General features: G+C 40.3%; 1 protein-coding gene and 1 non-coding gene across 8 annotated transcripts in view; both read left to right on the top strand.

Moving 5' to 3' along the window:
- The window catches only part of DMD (dystrophin), a 2,193,636-nt gene that overhangs the window by 1,913,109 nt on the left and 263,043 nt on the right, over positions 1-17,484 (top strand). The gene's annotated exons all lie outside the window — the stretch shown is intronic.
- On the top strand, positions 7,144-7,335 carry LOC118928598 (U2 spliceosomal RNA). The gene has a single exon (XR_005031289.2). It is a non-coding gene; the product is annotated as a U2 spliceosomal RNA (small nuclear RNA).

Raw genomic sequence — 17,484 nt, 5'->3', positions numbered from 1 at the left:
TTTGCAACAACATGGATGGAGCTAGAGGGTATTATGCTCAGTGAAATAAGCCAGGTGGAGAAAGACAAGTACCAAATGATTTCACTCATCTGTGGAGTATAAGAACAAAGCAAAACCTGAAGGAACAAAACAACAGCAGACTCACAGAACCCATGAATGGACTAACAGTTACCAAAGGGAAAGGGACTTTGGAGGATGGGTGGGAAGGGAGGGATAAGGGGGGCAAAAAAAAGAAAGGGGGCATTACGATTAGCATGTATAATGTCGGGGGAGCACTTGGAGGGCTGTGCAACACAGAGAAGACAAGTAGTGCCTCTATAGCATCTTACTACGCTGATGGACAGAGACTGTAATGGGATATGTGGGGGGGACTTGGTGATATGGGGAGTCTAGTAAACATAATGTTTCTCATGTAATTTTAGATTAATGATACCAAAAAAAAAAGTATAACTCTATGTATGTGTGTATGTGGAGGTGGGGCACTATGTGTGTATATGTGGGGTAGAAGGGTGCTGTGCGTCTGTGTGCATGTGTTGGCAAGGAAAGAATTTCCCAGAGTCTCCCTAGCTGATTTCCCCATATGTGTCAGCCAGAACTGGGTCCCACTGTATGCCTTTAAACCAGTCACTGGCTGCAAAGAATGAGAATTCTGGGATCAGTTTGAACCAGATTTTCATTCTTCCCCTTTTTAAAAGTTGATCGACGCCTAGTATCTTGTCCTAATTGAGATTCTTTACCAACAAGTAAGTTAAAAGCTGTTAGCTGGGTAAATAGCTGGGAATGTCACAAATGTGCTCTGATACTAGTGTGATTTTAAGTCGGTTCAGAGTTGAAAATATTAATACAAATGCTAGTAAATAATGTATATTAGCTTTGCCATCACCGTTTGCAACAGAGTAACAGACTGATAAAGAATTTGGCTCTACATATTGCACAGGAAATGCCCTTTCAAAGCTCATTGTATAGCATGTAGTCATACATTGCTTTCATTATACCTGTATATAGAATTGCAAGCTGTCCCTTCAGGTAATGAAATTCAGACAAGTTGGAACCTGTAAAGAGCAAATCAGTGCTGAAGTTATAGGCAAAGCCTATACATGTAGAGACTAATACACAGGATAGAAAGCCTTCGTGACCAAAATATAACAAATTCCACATTTGTAGGTATCCAACATAGAAAACAGTGTAGAGTGGTGTGTCTTTTCATATGTTTGCATTTTTCTCCTTCATTCCTGAAACTATTTTTTTTTTAAAAAACAAACATATAGCTATGCTCCATATGCCACGGCCCATCTAAAGTGGAAAACTGAGTGGTTTATTTGGGCCTCACATCATCCAAATACTTCACTAAAGAATGCATAAAAGGTCTCCCCTGAATTATAAGGAAATTGTCCTGAGTTTTCTGCTTTCTTTTAATAGTGGAAGGTAGTGACTAGTGAGAGACTAGCTGCTGTTTTATTTTTGTTTTGTTTGGAGAGAGAGGTTTTGTTAAGAAAATTGACAACCTTGGAAGAGCAGCTAAGGTAACATATATTTTCTGTTGGTCAATATCTAAAACTGCCTATCAGTTCCTTTTTCTCACTACAATTTACAGTGATAAGTTTGCACCTCACCTGTCAAAACTGGCATCTGCCACATTTTACAAGTCCGATGCAGCCTGACAGGGCTGTTGTTTTTAATGCCACAGCCTTGTTTCCAGACTGCGAAGCTGAATTTCAAAGTCTGTTTTGCAGAGCCACACCACCCCCCTTCTGTAATCATTAAGTTATGATTAGGACACAGCATCTAGACCCTACCCCAGACCTCATCCAAGAGAAGCCTGTGCAAACCGTGCAACGCCATCAAAATCCAGATCCACCAGGGCATTCCTCTTCCCTGGGACAGATGGGAATTGTACATGGGCAAAATTGTGTGTGATAAGCAAAAACTGGAAGCTTCCAAATTGCTGTTGAATCACTGATAATTTTAGTACACTTAAACATAGAGCAAATTTAATGACAGCATTTCTGTCCTGTTTCTTTTAGTTGTGAAGATTTTGTGTTTTCTTCTGGGTCAATTGCCTGGAAAATAGCAAAAGATGTTTCAGAGCCTCCGCCAGCAGAGGATGCTTTGACCGTTTATGCGCAAGGGCTGGCCCTGGGCTCTAGGGCTGCATTCTCCACGCCTTTCTCACTTGCACACACAGCAGTGTGGCAGGGCTACTTTACTGTTTACTCAGGTTGAAGCAGGCACTGGTTTGCCAGCAACTTTTGCTGGTGGTGGTTTTTGAAGTCCATGCAACTAACAGATGTTTGTTGTTGGCTCCATATCTACATTCTTTGAAAGCTGGAAAATCAAATTGCTGACATTCAGACAACATTAATTCCCATATCCAGGGAGCCTAATTTGCTGTCCCCGAGATCCTGATTCCTGGTGTTCACGGGTTTAAAAACCATTTCAGTGACACAATATAAGAATGGGCTTGGGAGATGCAGTGCTGTCTCCACTAAAGATAATCACATTTTATAAACATCTGCGTCATTACTGGTATGATTCATCTCTAAGCTGTATACAGCTGTGTTTCCAGTTTCAATTAACAATCCCTTAATTGCATATCCATCTCATGTTACTAATTTAGTTAATTTATTCATAATTAAGAGTATTCTGTTTTCTACCAAGGTTTGTGGAGCTCAGAACATTATAAAGAGAAATATTTTAAGGCAGCATCTCTGAGGGATTTTGTTTCTTATAATCACATCACAGTAAAATGTCATTCATGCACCCAAAGGAAGATGAATTGCTAAGGGATTTTTTCCCAGTAAAATAACAAGCCATAGGAAGCTGCAATGTGTTGTGTTTTTAAACCAAGTTAAATGCTCTGCATTTTGTTCTTTCCTTTCTCCTTTCCTGACACCCTCTCAAAAAAATTATCATTTGATTTGGATTATTTAAGTATCACAGCAAATCCAGTCACCAGTGCAGATAAAACTGTCATTACCCTGTCAGGTGATGGTGTCTCTTAAAATCTAAGCTATAAAATCTGTACATTTCAGAGGACATTAAGATCACGAATTATAAAAATGGAAGGCAGATGATAACATGATACTAGGCAGTTAATTCATTTTAGTTTGACCTTTCCTAGAAAAAAATGCACATACCCTTGCCGCAAGGGTCTCTCCTGTGTTAGTATATGTCTGTGTGTCTGTGTGTCAACAGCAGCAATGATAAAAAAAAATAAAGGATGCATTGTTTAGGTCCAGGAACTGCTACTGATAGCTTTAACCTATCTTTAGGCTTAAACACAAGTCTCCTAACTGTCCAGTGCTCTGCAGATTCTACACAGTGAAAATAACAAGCTATCTTTGGCCTTGCACAAATTCAACTAATAAAAAATCCACCGTCCCTACCCACTCCTCCCCCTCTGGCAGTTTCCTTGACCCTCAAGAAACCATGCATATTATTCGCATATTCTTCCACACATGCAGTCATCCATTACCTACTTTACTGATCTCCCACTACCTGTCTGTCATTGTGCGAGATACTGCAAGTTACATTATAATCAAAAATAGTCATGATGTCTACCTTCATGGAGCTTTCAGCCTGGAGGAGTAATTGGACATAACTCAAATAATCACATAAGTAAATGTAAAACTGCTTAATGAAACCAGGAAGATATGATTAACAATGCTGAATTCCTAACAAGACAGATAGAGGATTTTCAGTTAATGGTAGTTTAGGTCTTGGAGTCCTGTTTCTGTTTTCCCTTAACTAGTTTCAATTTCTGACAAGGTTTAAATTGTTTATCTCAGCATGAGGGGAAAGGTTTGAGTATCAGGTACAGGTGATATTGTTCATTCCTAATATACTTATCAAAGTAACTGTGAAAGGAAAAATGGTAGTGTATGTATCTTATCCTATGCCTTTTAATTCGGAGCTCTGCTATTTATTTAAATAATTTCTGTCTTAGAAGGGCAAGACATAAGAATAGGTAAACATTTTCTAAACTGACACTGGCAATAAACTCATTTGTTTTATTATGTATGAAAGCCATTAGCTTTCAACATTAACTTAAAATTTAGGCATAGGGGCCAGGCAAAATTTTAAACATTTCTGAAAGTCCCACCTTACCCCCACATCCACAAAATTTTTTGCCATATTGTTGTAGGTTTATTTTTGTATGTTCATTTATTTTAACATCTTAAATCTGAATTAAACAGGGAGGAGGAAGTTAAAACTATCAGCTATGTGTTCCACGAGTGTGGATAAAGTGAAGGTTCCTGTGGCCAGGATTCTCACCCGGACCTGGTCGGCTAGCACACTACACACATGTGGGCAATACATCATTATTGACTCTATATAAAGAGCTCTGCCCAGTGCTCTGGGTGACACAGTGGCACAGCTGCAAGGCTGCAGGAGAGTAGAGACGAGACTGGAGTGGTGGCAGCACCGAGGACAGAGACTGAGATGGCTGCCGGGTTGGGGGGGGGCACCGGGGGGCCCACCCATGGTTCTTTTGGTCAACTCAGAAAGGCCCAGAGGCAGAGACCGGTTTACTGCATGCAGACTCCCTCTGAGTGGATGGGATTCTAGTAATTGACCTGCCACTGTGGGGATAAAGTCGGGTATAACCCTTTCACCCCAAGAACATTCCACTGTCATTTCCTTGATCTCACTGAATCCGTAGTAAACTTGTCCAGGGCTGAAACCCATTGGGAAGACAGTTGGCATAGTCAGCAGGGTTCACTGTTGACCAAGGAAAAGAACAGGCTGCCCTCATGGGAGAGGTGCTTCAGCAGCCTGCACCTGTGGATGGGGAGACATTCAAGTATCCCTCAGTGGACATGTGGTCCAATGTGGCTTGCCTCCTAGAGGACTGGACTCCACCCCAAGACTGGGAAGGGGTGGAGGCAACACCTGAGGCAGTAAGGTTGGCCCTCAGCAAAACGGGGAATTCCTTAGAGAAGCAGTGCCCATGAGGCAGCAGAAACGGTGGGGAGTTTTTTCCTCACAATATTGAGAAAGGCTGTAAGGGAGAAAGACGCCCTCCTGCAGGAAGCACGAGAAGAGGCAGCACGAGAATGTGAGCTGTGAGGTGCCATTGAGGAGGTAAAAAAATGTTTGGTGATTGAAATGGAGTCACTACGAGGTGCTATGGAAATGGTAAAGGATGTTGTGGGAGCCTGAGAGGAAACAGCGCAAGAAGGAGCGGCGGCCTGAGAAGGAGCGGCCCAAGAAGCAGCAGCACGGGAGTGCAGGCTGCCAGGTGCCATGGGGCAGGTGCAGGATGTAGTGGAGCCGTCAGCCCCAGAAATGGAGGAGCAGAGGTTCGATGAACAAATGGGGGTGGAGACCCTGCCAGTGCCAGAGGCATCAGCCCCTCCGCGGTTGAAACCACACCTGGTTGAAAGCTGGTGGAAAGCCCAAAGGAAAATAAAGACTCGGCAACCGTGGATTCTTCCAGGAGAGGTGCAGCCGCCTCCCCAGGCTGTGGAGCACTCCATGCTCTGCTTCCATCCTCAGGCTCAAGCAATGAAAGCACAAAAGGAAATATGGTCTGCTACTCTAAGGAAGAATTTAAAGGGCCCCATGATGGTCACAAGGACCCAGATGTGGGCTGATTTGGTAAAAACAGGAGCAGACAGAAAGTGGATTGAGGGTCAAATAGACTGTTACTGGAGCTGTGGCAACAACTGAAACCGGAGCAGCAGTTGCAGCCACTGAGGAAGAAGCAGAAGCCAGAGACAAAGCAACAAGACCAGCCTGTGTGTCTGCAAGACTTTTCTAGAGAGGCTGGAGAAGGTGGGTATTGTAAGGCCCACCCATGGTTCTTTTGGTCAAGTCATTTGTGTAGAACTGGTTCCAATACAGCCTGTATGACCACTTGGTGGCAATGGATCTCCTCAGGCTTGAGGGTTATTATAATTTGTTGTAATTTTTGTTATTTGTGTGTTGTATTATGTTATTATAGAATTTGGTTACATGTTCCAGCTTCCTCGCACAGGGATCATTGCAGAGGATTGAAGGCACATAGATTGGGAGGCAAGAATCCTGGAGGGGTGGAGTGTGGAGAAAGTGAAGGTTCCTATGGCCAGGATTCTCACCTGGCCCTGGTTGGCTTGCTCACTGCACATGGTGGGCAATACGTTGTTATTAACTCAACATAAGGAACTCCACCACTGGGAAGAGTGCTCTGGGCAACACAGTGGCACGGCTGCAAGGCTGCAGGAGAACAGAGCAGAGGCTGGAGTGGTGGCAGCGCCGAAGACAGAGACCGAGATGGCTGTGGGAGCAGAGAGACCAGCTTGCTGCATGCAGACTCACTCTGAGTGGATGGGATCCTCGTGATTGACCTGCCACCATGGGAATAAAGTTGGGTATAACCCTTTTACCCCAAGAACACTCCACTGTCATTTCTTAGGTCTCACTGAATCCATAATGAACTTGTCCAGGGCTGAAACCCATTGGCAAGACACCAAGGTTGATAACAATTTTAAGTAACACCCCAACCTATTATACAGGTCCATAGTCTTGAAGATATTTTCTCAGCTCCTTTGTAGAATAAAGGGTTTTTGAAACCAGAACAGATGAGATTATCTAGGCCAAACCCCCTAGTTTATAAATTAGGAAATATATTCTGGTAGATTTAGCCAAGATAGTGTCACATGTTAAAAGATGATCAGAACTCAAACCTAATTCAACACTCTTTTCACTATATCCTGTTTTTTCCTTATAGAAAACAAAGATGTCTCCTTTTCAAAAATTTATGCTATTTATATGAAAGTCAAACATGCCTATTTAAATCATATTTTGCCATTTTGCAATAGTAACTCATTTAGGGGGTCATTTTTTAGGAGATCCTTAGGTTTGGTTGTACTTGAATCTGGACACTGCATGATAAGTGATAGAAATAAGAATTTTTAAAGTATAGATGGTCACGTTCATTATCTTATGATGTTTTACATTAATAAAACTCACCCAGAAATGATAACCAAATTTAAAGAAAGTTTCCTTATTTTTCCAGAAATCAACTAGAAATGTGAAATTTAGTCTTATATCTCTTATTTGCTTATTTCATTCCAAAGTTTATTTTACACTCTATGATTTTGTGATTTTATCAAATATGTGTACTCACCAAAAGAATCTCTTTGAAAAGAAAGTAAATATATCGCTTCTCAGCCTTTTGGCTAAGATCAAGTGTAGTATCTGTTCTTATCAGTTTAATATCTGATACGTCCTCTATCGGAGGACAACTATATTAAGTGCATTTTTGCAGCAGGAAGATGGAGTAGGAGCTTGCTCCGTCCACTTCATGCATCGGCCTGATATTGCAGTGCTTTCAGGAGCGGTGCACCTCTATAAAAAAAAAAAAAAGAAAGTAAATATCACATATGTAAAACACCTGGCCATTTTTCACCATCTCTGCAGAGAGGGGACCTGAAAGGCAACCCCAGATAGAAACTCAACTCTCCACTCCTTACCACGAGTGAAGTTCCTTCACTGCAGTCAGAATAGAAATACTTTCCACCTTCTCATTTGTTTCACATTAACAGAGTTCCAAGATTCATGCTGCAATATTGCATAATGGTTCTTGTTTTGAACGATGAGGAATGGCAGGGCAGATGAAACTCAGTTTGAATCCTTGGATTTCCAATGGTACTGGATGGGAGTTGGGCACTGATTTTGAGATAACAAAGAGAAGCCAGTTGATGACTGCAACCAGACAGGACTCTTGTTACAGCTGGAGAGCATGTCTCATGCTTCATGCCTTAGATGGATATGCATGTCTTTAGGGCAAGGTCATTGCCATAAATCCCCAATGGCAGCAGTTGTGTAGAGCAAGAGAAGTGTGTATCAGCACCTTACAATTGAACTTTGTTATATGTCATATAATATGTTATATGTGAATACTAATTCATAGAAATGAGGATTGTAGGCACCACAGTGGCTCAGGCCTTTGTTGCCATGTGGCCTGGGAATACTTTTCTTTACGGGAACATGATAACGAAAATTGCATCGCCCATGCATTTCTTTGCCAGTTCTTTTCTAACACTATGTTCCTGTGTGGTGATCCAAAAACAGACTTTGATGTCAGGTGGGACATTTGCTTTAGACCAATTTCCTACTTGAGGGGATGACGTAAACATTGCCTGAGAATCATTATTTGGCATTCAGCTGAAGTTGTTGACTCTTGAGAAAGAGGCAATTGACAAGTGAAACTTGGATTTTGGTTCTGGGTTTCCCATTAATTGATTCTGGACATATATATGCAACTGGACTATCTTATTAACAAAATGACCAACTCCTAACATGTAAATGATTTCTCTCAGTGGTTCATGAAGAAAAGTTTCTGAAACTGAAAGTTTTCTATCTTCATTGAGCTTATTTTCCAAAACATATTTATTACTTTCTGATTTTGCAAAGCAATATCAAGAAATTAAGCACCAAAATGGTGGTATATTTTTATTCATCCTCGTATTGTAGAACACCAGGGTTTTTTTTTAAGTTTTGACATTTTTTGCAGATGATAAGGTAGTTAAAAAGGAAATTAATAAGATGAGGTTAGCTTGGAAATGACAGAATAAAGGAAGAAATAAAAGAGAAAGGCAATAAAGATGAGTGGATACCAACCAGAAAGATTTTTAAGCTCTGAGAAAATAAAAAGGAGAAAAGCATGCCTATTAATAACAACCCACTCTCAAATCACACCTCTGCTCCCCCATGTGCATCATTTCGGCCCTGGCACCCCATTGGTGCTACTGTTCTATAAGCCATGCCAGCAAACACTTCAGGTCACTTATTTTGGGCTTCACCTTGAGGTTTCAAAATAAGTACAGAACCCAGGGATCTGCCATACTGAAACCTTTATCCATTTAACCATGTCATGAGCATTTATTAAGCAGCTCCCATGTACGTAACATTGCTCCAGATAAGTTTTCCCTAGACTGCTGTTCTGTAAGAGAAGAAGAAGGCCCTCAGGGAGCCTTAGAATCCAGCTCTGGAGATGGGTTCAACATCTTTATTATGTAGTGATTTCATTCCAATGGTAACAAACACTGGAAAGGAGAAAAACAGTGTAAGAGAGTGTAATGGTGGGACCTGACCTGGCCTGGTAGTCAAGAAGGTTTACTGGGAAAGGTTTACTGGGAAGGTTTATGGGAAAGTGATTGATATTTTAGACATACACACACACATATACACACTCACAAGCACAAATACATGCAGAATGTATTCTGAGTGGCTATGATAAATGCATTTCTTACTCTAAATGATGGTCAAAGTTTGAAAACTGTTGTCTCATAATTCCAGTAAGAGTAGGGATCATGTGACCCATTTATGACATGCCTTCCCCAAGGTGTCTAGTGAGGAAGTCATTGCTGAGCAACTACCTGATAACTGAGACCACTTCAGTCATCACTGAAAGCAGAAGGCATGGCATTCACTGAAGGAGAACTAAAGTTTAAAATGTTTGCATGGGAAGTGTGTGCAGGGCCTGCACCTCATATTCAAAACATGTTACACCTCTCTTTGGATAAACGAAGGGTTACATCTCAGTGGAATAATTTTTGGATCAAGCCCTCATGGTTTTGTAAAGAGAGGAGGGGCAATAACAAATGGAAATGGGAACATGTAAGTATAGGAACCTTTGTATGTGCAGACCGCATTTGCTTATCCGTTCATCCATCCATAGACACTGCATTGTTTCCTGGTTTTAGCTATTGTGAACAATGCATTGAACATGGGTGTGCAAATATCTCTTCAATATCCTGTTTTCAACTCCATTGTGTATGTACCCAGAAATGGAATCAGTGGATGATATGGTAATTCTATTTTCATTTTTGAGGGATTTGCCATACTGTTTTCCATAGCCAGCCATTGAACCTTTATACATTCCTACCAGCAGTGCACAAGAGTTTCAATTTCTCCACATCCTCACCAACACTTATTTTGTTTTGTAATTTTAGCCATCGTTTAAACAGAAAGTTCTGACATATGCTGCAACATGGATGAACCTCAAGGACATTATCCTAAGTGAAATAAGCCAGGCACAAAAGACAAATACTATGATTCCACATATATGACGTGCTTAGCGTAATCAAGTTCAGGAAGATAGGAAGAAGTATGGTGGTTGCCAGGGCCAATGGGGGAGTTGCTATTTTTCAACAGATAAAAGAGTTGCAGTCCTGTAAGATGAAAAAAGTTATGGACATGGATGGTGGTAATGGTTGTACAACATTACAAATGTATTTAATATCACTGAACTCTACACAAAAATGGGTAAGGTGGCAAATTTTACGTGTATTTTATCACAATAAAAACAGAAGAAAAAGTATAGGAAAACCTTTTATTTGTTAAAGCAGTAAATTGCTAAAGGAAGTTCTGGCTATTGATATGTATGGAGCTACATGCCCTAGAGCAGTTAAATATCTTCTGAAACTGATGACCCAACTCCCTTCTTGTGATTTCCCACTGTATATTACTCTTAACTGCCCTGTATTGTGATTACCTTACTGTATATACAATCTACTTTATTTGCAAGCCAGTCTTCTTTTCCCCCCGAGGTCTCTGCAGAAACATAAGCTGTGAGAATACATTTGCTGTATAAATTAGCTATAGATAGTTATAGTACTATCAGGAATTACTCCAAATAGCATTTTCCTATTTTTTAAGGTGTAGAAGACATCCTTTCACTGCAGTCCTTAGTACTTTTACATTCAACATTTGAGTGAAACAAGACTTTAGAAATTATAAGCTAGTTGAGTTCTCAAGCATTAACTCAAGAAGGCAGCCTTTATACCAGTCACTTCCATTTGCCCAGCACTTACCCCATGAATTTCTGATGTTGCTTGGAACAAATTAACATTCCTGGAATGCAAGCTAACTGAAAGAGCCCTAGCAAAGAACAAGGGGTTTCCTGGTCCTCATATTGCCCAGTTTAAAAGCCTGTGCTTTGTTACGGACTCCTGTTCCCTCTCAGTGTTGTCTTTGAGTAAAATGAGAGTAGCTAAAAGCAGAATATTAGTTGAAAGCTTAAAAAAGATCACTATGTTTCAGTCTCTGTTCTTGCTGGGGATTCTCTTATATATGGGGAGATTAGGAAGTTGCCTAGAGGTATTTAATAGTTGTACAAAAAATTGCCTAAACCCCAGTATTTATCCATTTGCCACTGTTTACTGGCACAGTGACTCAAATCCCCCCTTCTGTGAACTGACCTAAGTCAGTCTGGTCACATGCAGCCCTTAGGTTCCTTTTGGTAAATAGTGGAGAGCCAACAAAATGTTTGAGGTGCATGAGGGGAGGGTGGCTGCCTCATCACAACCCCAGGCCACAAACTCAGACCCAAATCTTCTGTAGGGGGAAGAAAACTGATTTTCCCTCCCCGCTTCTCAGTTCTTGGCTGAGACTCCACTGGGATATAAAAATTAACAGCAGAAAAACAGAAGTTTAGTAAACATGCATACCTCCTGTATACAGGGGAGAGACTCAGAAAAACTGAGTAACTCAGAAAAAGGTCTGAGCCACCATCTTAAATACCAGCTCCAGCTAAAGGCTAAGGAAGATGTTGGGGGTGAGGGGAGTCAGGAGAGGTGACCAGGCAAAGCACAGTAAACCATGGTGTGGTTGGTATGCAGATTTAAGCCTCTGCCTTCTCCACAGAGAAGAGTTTCTAGAGATGAGTCATCCCCCCTCTTCCTGGTACAGAGAGGGAGACACCTTTACAGATGGAGATTGCCCTTCTACAGGTGAATGTCCCTTACAAAAGGGTAACCCTCTGTGTTTTTAGAGCTTCTCCTGTGTCTGCTGTTTCTTGAAAAACAACCGGCTCAAAAAAAACTGTTTGCCAAGGAGGCCTATTTTGAGGTGGCATATTCTCCCCTTCAGAGCCCCTAGGGAACTTTCATCACCGGCCACTATTTTCCACAGCACATACACATTTGTGATGTTCATTATGTACATTACAAAAACCTCTGAGGTTCATAGACATACAGAGTAGTAACAGTCTTTGGGCTTTGCCCTTTTTTGGAAAATGAGGGCCATACTCTTGGATTCTTGGTTAAGGTAACCAGTTGCTTCTAGAGTTGAAGTTTGCACTAACTGCATATACAAAATATCATGCCATCTGTGTTGAAGTATTTAAAATGAATTACCTTGTAATGCCACCATTTAGCTTAAATTCTAATAGTGGCCTTTTAAGCATACAAAACATTCATTTGAGATGTGGTAACCTCTTTAACGGATCAGTTCAATAAACCTTTATTATTAAGCTCCTCTATCACCCTGACAGGCCTGAAATACAGGCTGCACATCAACATCACCTAGGGATGCAGCCAGACCAAGTCAGTCTCTCGTGGTGGGCTCCAAGCATCAGTACTTGTTAATGCTGCCTGAACTATTACAAAACACAATCGGGGAGGAGGCATGGCTGTATGCAAAGCAGAACCAGGAATAAAAAGGCTATTGGTAAATGAAATGTATCTATATAGGGCACTTTTCCTGAATCACAATTCTTGAGATCCAGATTTTGGTTATGATGGTGAGTTAGAAAAAGTCTTCTTCCAACTTGTCTGTCTCTTGACTAGAACTAAAGGGAATTTTGAGGAAGAGGTCACTTTCAAAAGACTCCAGCCTGCCACCTAACTCACCTCTTGACGCCAAAGGAATTCAAGTTTCTTAAACATTTGCATAATGAAACCTGTATTCAGGGGTCTGGGGGATGGATTAGGGGTAAATAAAGAACCTGTAGGTGTTAGCTGGCTGAATACTATCCCTTGCAGAGCAATGAAAATGATAACTGTCAGAATCAAGTAAGATTCTGAGAAAGGAAACAAGAGAAGTCTGATATTGGTAGCCCAATTTTGATCAGTGTTTCCATCTTGCATATGCATAACAAAATAAGTTTGGGAGTTAGGTGAGCATTCATTTATTCTCTGGAAAATGACTTAACATGGGGAACCCAGCTAGGATTGTCTGAGTTGGCTTTTGTATACCACGGAGTTTGGCCCCAAAACTAGGAAGCCCAAATTCTGAATTGTTTCTCTTAAAGAGTGCCTTTTGGAGATGCCATTGGAAATTTTTATTGTTTAGACAACTGTAGCACAGAACTGTTTTAGTAGAGTGCACTGTGCTCCTAAAATTAATTACCTTAAGAAATTCTTATCTTTTGCTCGTAGGAAATCTTTGAAGCTGTATTTTTGTCTGTGGTATTCACCGCAGTGCCTTGGATGCAAAGAGAGAAATTTATTTTCAGAAGAATTTTGAGACAGGTTCTTTGTATCTGTGCATGTGTGTTGTGTACACATACTCAACATCAATTGGTTTTCCCCAAGGATTGTAGAGCTCCTATTTAAATACTAGCTTCTTAAATAGTTACTGAAACTCCAGTTTTTCATACTTTCTTTTACAATATTTGGATGCATTTAGGTAAACTTGCAGTGTTTTAATTATATCTGTATTAGATGAGCAGAAGAGTGTAAAAGGAATTGGGGAGAGATTTAATTTTAGATAGCAGCATAATTAACAGCATTTGGAAAAACTAGTGAAACTTTAATTAAATGTCTCTACATTAATTTAGTCATTTAATTGAAAATGTATTGGGATAGTCCTTACAATTAATCACTCTTACTCTTTGAGGGAACAGGATTTTAAATAACAAAGCATCAATGTAGCTGCTTTTTTATTATTCAGCTGGGTATCCACCACTTGTCATAATGTTGAATTTTCCCCCCATAATTTCAAGTTTTTTAAAACATTAATTTGGCTTGTCACTTTTATTTAAGAGCTATAATTCTAGAAGAAACCATATTTTGAAAGTTTGAACAAATATTTCTTTTCCTTTAGACTTCAATAGCCCCTAGAGTCATGTTGTAAAGTTTTTATCTTAATATGGTGAAATTTTTTTGGCCAACTACCCCTTTTTTTTTTCTTTTTAAGCAATGTTATGCTGCAGCAGTGTATCTGAATTTTAGCAATGGATGCAATGTGGACCCTCACAGTATCTTCTTAAATTACCTGAAGAATTACAACTCAGAGAAACACAGTGCGACAGATTTAGTGGTGCTAACCGCAGGTCAGATTCACTTCTACTCCTTTGCACAACTCCCCATCACATCTGTATAAATGCTGCCCCCTAGAAGTTGTGCAGCACACTACCTGCACAACCCAGTGCAGCCGCCCTGCCTGTACTTCAACCAAGATGTTCATCAGTGATCTGGATAAGAACATAGACTGTGTGCTTACAAACTTTTAAAATGACACAAAGGTGAGAACTGTAGTTAATCCACTAAAAGATCAAAATCAGGGTTCAAAGTACTATTACAGTGTATACTGTACTAGGACACTAGGCCCAAGTTTTAACAAATTTTATCAGAAGCAAGTAAGATATCCTACTATTAAGATTTTTAAACCCTGCATACTAAGGTAGACTAAGGAACATGTGACTTTGTGGCAGTTCATATTGTTAAAAAAAAAAACAAGAACTGAGGGAAGATCTTACTGTCTTTATTCAACAGTTTGTGACATGGGCAGCATCCAGTCTAGCACATAGAAAGCAGCTCTTAGGAGCCACACAAAATAAAAAGACTTTTGTAGCAGAAGGGATCAGGAATAAGGAAATCATGCCAGGCAAAATGCACATTGGTTATTGCAAGGTTCTGTGGGGGACGAAAGCTTCCCTTCTTCCCTTCTCCGTTCATTGGCTGGCCTAATAATTAAATTGACCTAAAACAGATTAACAGGAGAAAATCAAATTTCATTTCATACATATGGGAGCCCATAAAAATATGAGACTCAAAGTAACCAAGGCAGGGAGTTCTTACATATTTTAGACAAGGAAACAGTAACTTTGTGAAGAATTGACAAGACAAAGGTTTTTGGGCTTAGGGTAGCAAACTAGTGAAGAAATAACAAGAGCTTTTTATACAGCCTTCTTGCCCTGAATTCCCTTCCGCCCCCCTGGTATGGAGAAGGTAACTTCCCTTCACATGCGAAGTCTATTTTCTGCTTCTAGGGAGACAAAGGAGAGTCAAAGTATTCTTCTTGCATTGGCTCTTTCTTAATTAACTTTAATTCAAAATAATCGGTATGCCAAAGTGGCATATTTAGGGAAGGCATTGCTGCCCTGTACTTAACTTTCATTTAGGGATAGAAAGCAACGTCTGTCAGGCAGATTACCCAGCTGGTGCTGATCAGGAAAATCCTGATCGACTGGTTAAAGATTCTATTCCTGGGAGAGCCAGAACTGTAATTAAGTCAAGCTTTGGTTTGGTGACGTGAAGCTTGGCATAAGCGACTCCATTTGGGGGCCTTCTGTCTTATTTTTAACATGATATGGAAAACAGACTGGGATTTTAGGTAACCCCAGACTCACTGTTGATTTCCAGTATGATCTGGTGGCTTGTTACAGAAGGAAATAGAGTATTAGATGACATTAATGGAGTTAACACAGGTTTCAGTATATTCCTCACTGGTTAAATCACGCCTGTGGTATCATATTGACTTCAGAGCACTGCATTTAACAGGGACACTGACAAATGTGAGTACACGCACAGCAGAACAACCAAGATTGTAAAGGATGTAGAGGTGGTTATGTGAAGAACATCTGAAAGAATGTAGAATGTACAGTAAGAAGGCAACTTGAAAATATAGGACTGCTTCATTATGCATTTGGGGAGGGTGAGTAAAGGAGATAATACACTTTGGAAGATTGTGGAAGGCAGCCATGGACAAGCGTAATGGGGGGCTCAATATGAGGAAGGAAATCCTAAACATTGGAGTCGTCATTAAGTGTCACAGACTGCTTCACAAATTTCCATCACCTTTTGATCTGGTGGATCAGTTAATAGTAATCATACATTACTCAGTTACAATTGACAGATGCACTATGACAATAGCTTAAACAGTATAGAAGCGTATTTCTCATGTAAAAGTTCAGAAGTAGGTGGGTCAGGGCTGTTTAGGGTGTTCTACTTCACGAAGTCCTCAGTCCCTCCTTATCTTGTTGTTCTCCTTTAATGGCTCAGTTCTCACAGTCACTCCATGGATCATTATGTCAGCTCCAGTTCCAGCCTCACACCTGAGTTCCAGCCCCCTGCAAGGTGGAGGAAGACAGAAGGGACAAGAAGCATGTGCGCTCAGGATTTGAAGGAAATTCTCAGCAACTTCCATAAAGTATCGACTCATAGTTCCTTAGCCAGAACTTTGTCACATGATTATATCTACCTGCCTCTGAGGCTAAGAAATACCTTCTTTACTTCAGGCGTCCATCTACCAAACTAACAATCATGGGTTATACAGCTGTGGAAGAAGGGAAGGAAATACATCAAAGGCAACCAGTGGTCATCAGCACAAGGATGTTTTAGAGAGAATTACTCTACATAAACAAGATAAACTTCAAGTCCTATAGGCCCTTAAGAATGTATGATCCTACAATTTTTATGAAAAAAAATTTCTTTTGTCTACAAACAGAATTGGTTCTCAAGTTCATTTCCTTCTGAGTCCAAAGTAACATGCATAAGTGAACAATGTATGCAATTTACATCTTTCTACAAAAAGTCAAGTTTCTCTTCTGTTGCCATAGTAATTGTCTTTCCTTAAAGCAACACTCTCACTGTTTTGTACCTTTGAATATATTAGTATCAATAATAACGTTTATAAACCCTTACAGAAATATGCTCACAAAACACACCACAGACTAAGAAAACATAATAGTGGCCTAGACTGAAATAAGTACAAATGTCCTCCATTGGTGGCATTATTCGTTGCCATGTTTCTGCTGTGCCTGGAAGCTTTATTGCTATTTTTGGAAAGTTGTAAGTAGAAAAGTTTCTTGGCTACAGGGAGGTGAACGAGCATTATAAGTTAGGAAGAATGAATTCACATAAGTTAATGGAACATTTTTTTTCTTCCCTGGTTGTACTGTATTTCTCATTTTGCATTTAAAGCACCTATACTCTTACATAGAAACATTTATGGAATTATTGATTAGTATTGTTACATGGCCCCTATTACTCTAAACTCGCAAAATGTAATGGAGGTCAAAGTCAGAAGGAGGCCATACTCTCCCCTCCTTCCTCTGTTCCATTCCAGCTATGAGAGAAGGGAGCAGGACACAATAAACATGGCAGCAGGCCAAGGTGCACCACCTAGGATTGTGGGGACTCTTATCCAACATGTAAAAGTATGGAAAATTACACTGCAAAAATTAAACTTCTGCATTGTGAAATGGAGAACATTTTTACATCAAGCTGTAGTGCTTCTCTCTGTGGAGCTGTTCTAAGCACAAGGCTCCCATTATGTAATGAACAATTCCTTAAATACTGTGCAGCTCTGTCTCACTAGAAGCACAATGCAGCAATCCCTGCTTCTCACTAACCATTTGTATTATGCCTACTGGTGCTGAGTTCTATGGTGAAAGGGTGATGTGTGTGCATTGGGGGCCCAAAGGAAAGTGCAAGGTTGAAATTGGCAATTAAGGCATTTCATGAATGAGGTCATAATGGAATACTTTTC

The sequence above is a fragment of the Manis pentadactyla genome, chromosome X, assembly GCF_030020395.1.
Source record: "Manis pentadactyla isolate mManPen7 chromosome X, mManPen7.hap1, whole genome shotgun sequence".
Taxonomy (NCBI): domain Eukaryota; kingdom Metazoa; phylum Chordata; class Mammalia; order Pholidota; family Manidae; genus Manis; species Manis pentadactyla.
Note: the sequence above shows the minus strand (reverse complement) of the source record. Positions and strands in the feature narration are given on the sequence as shown.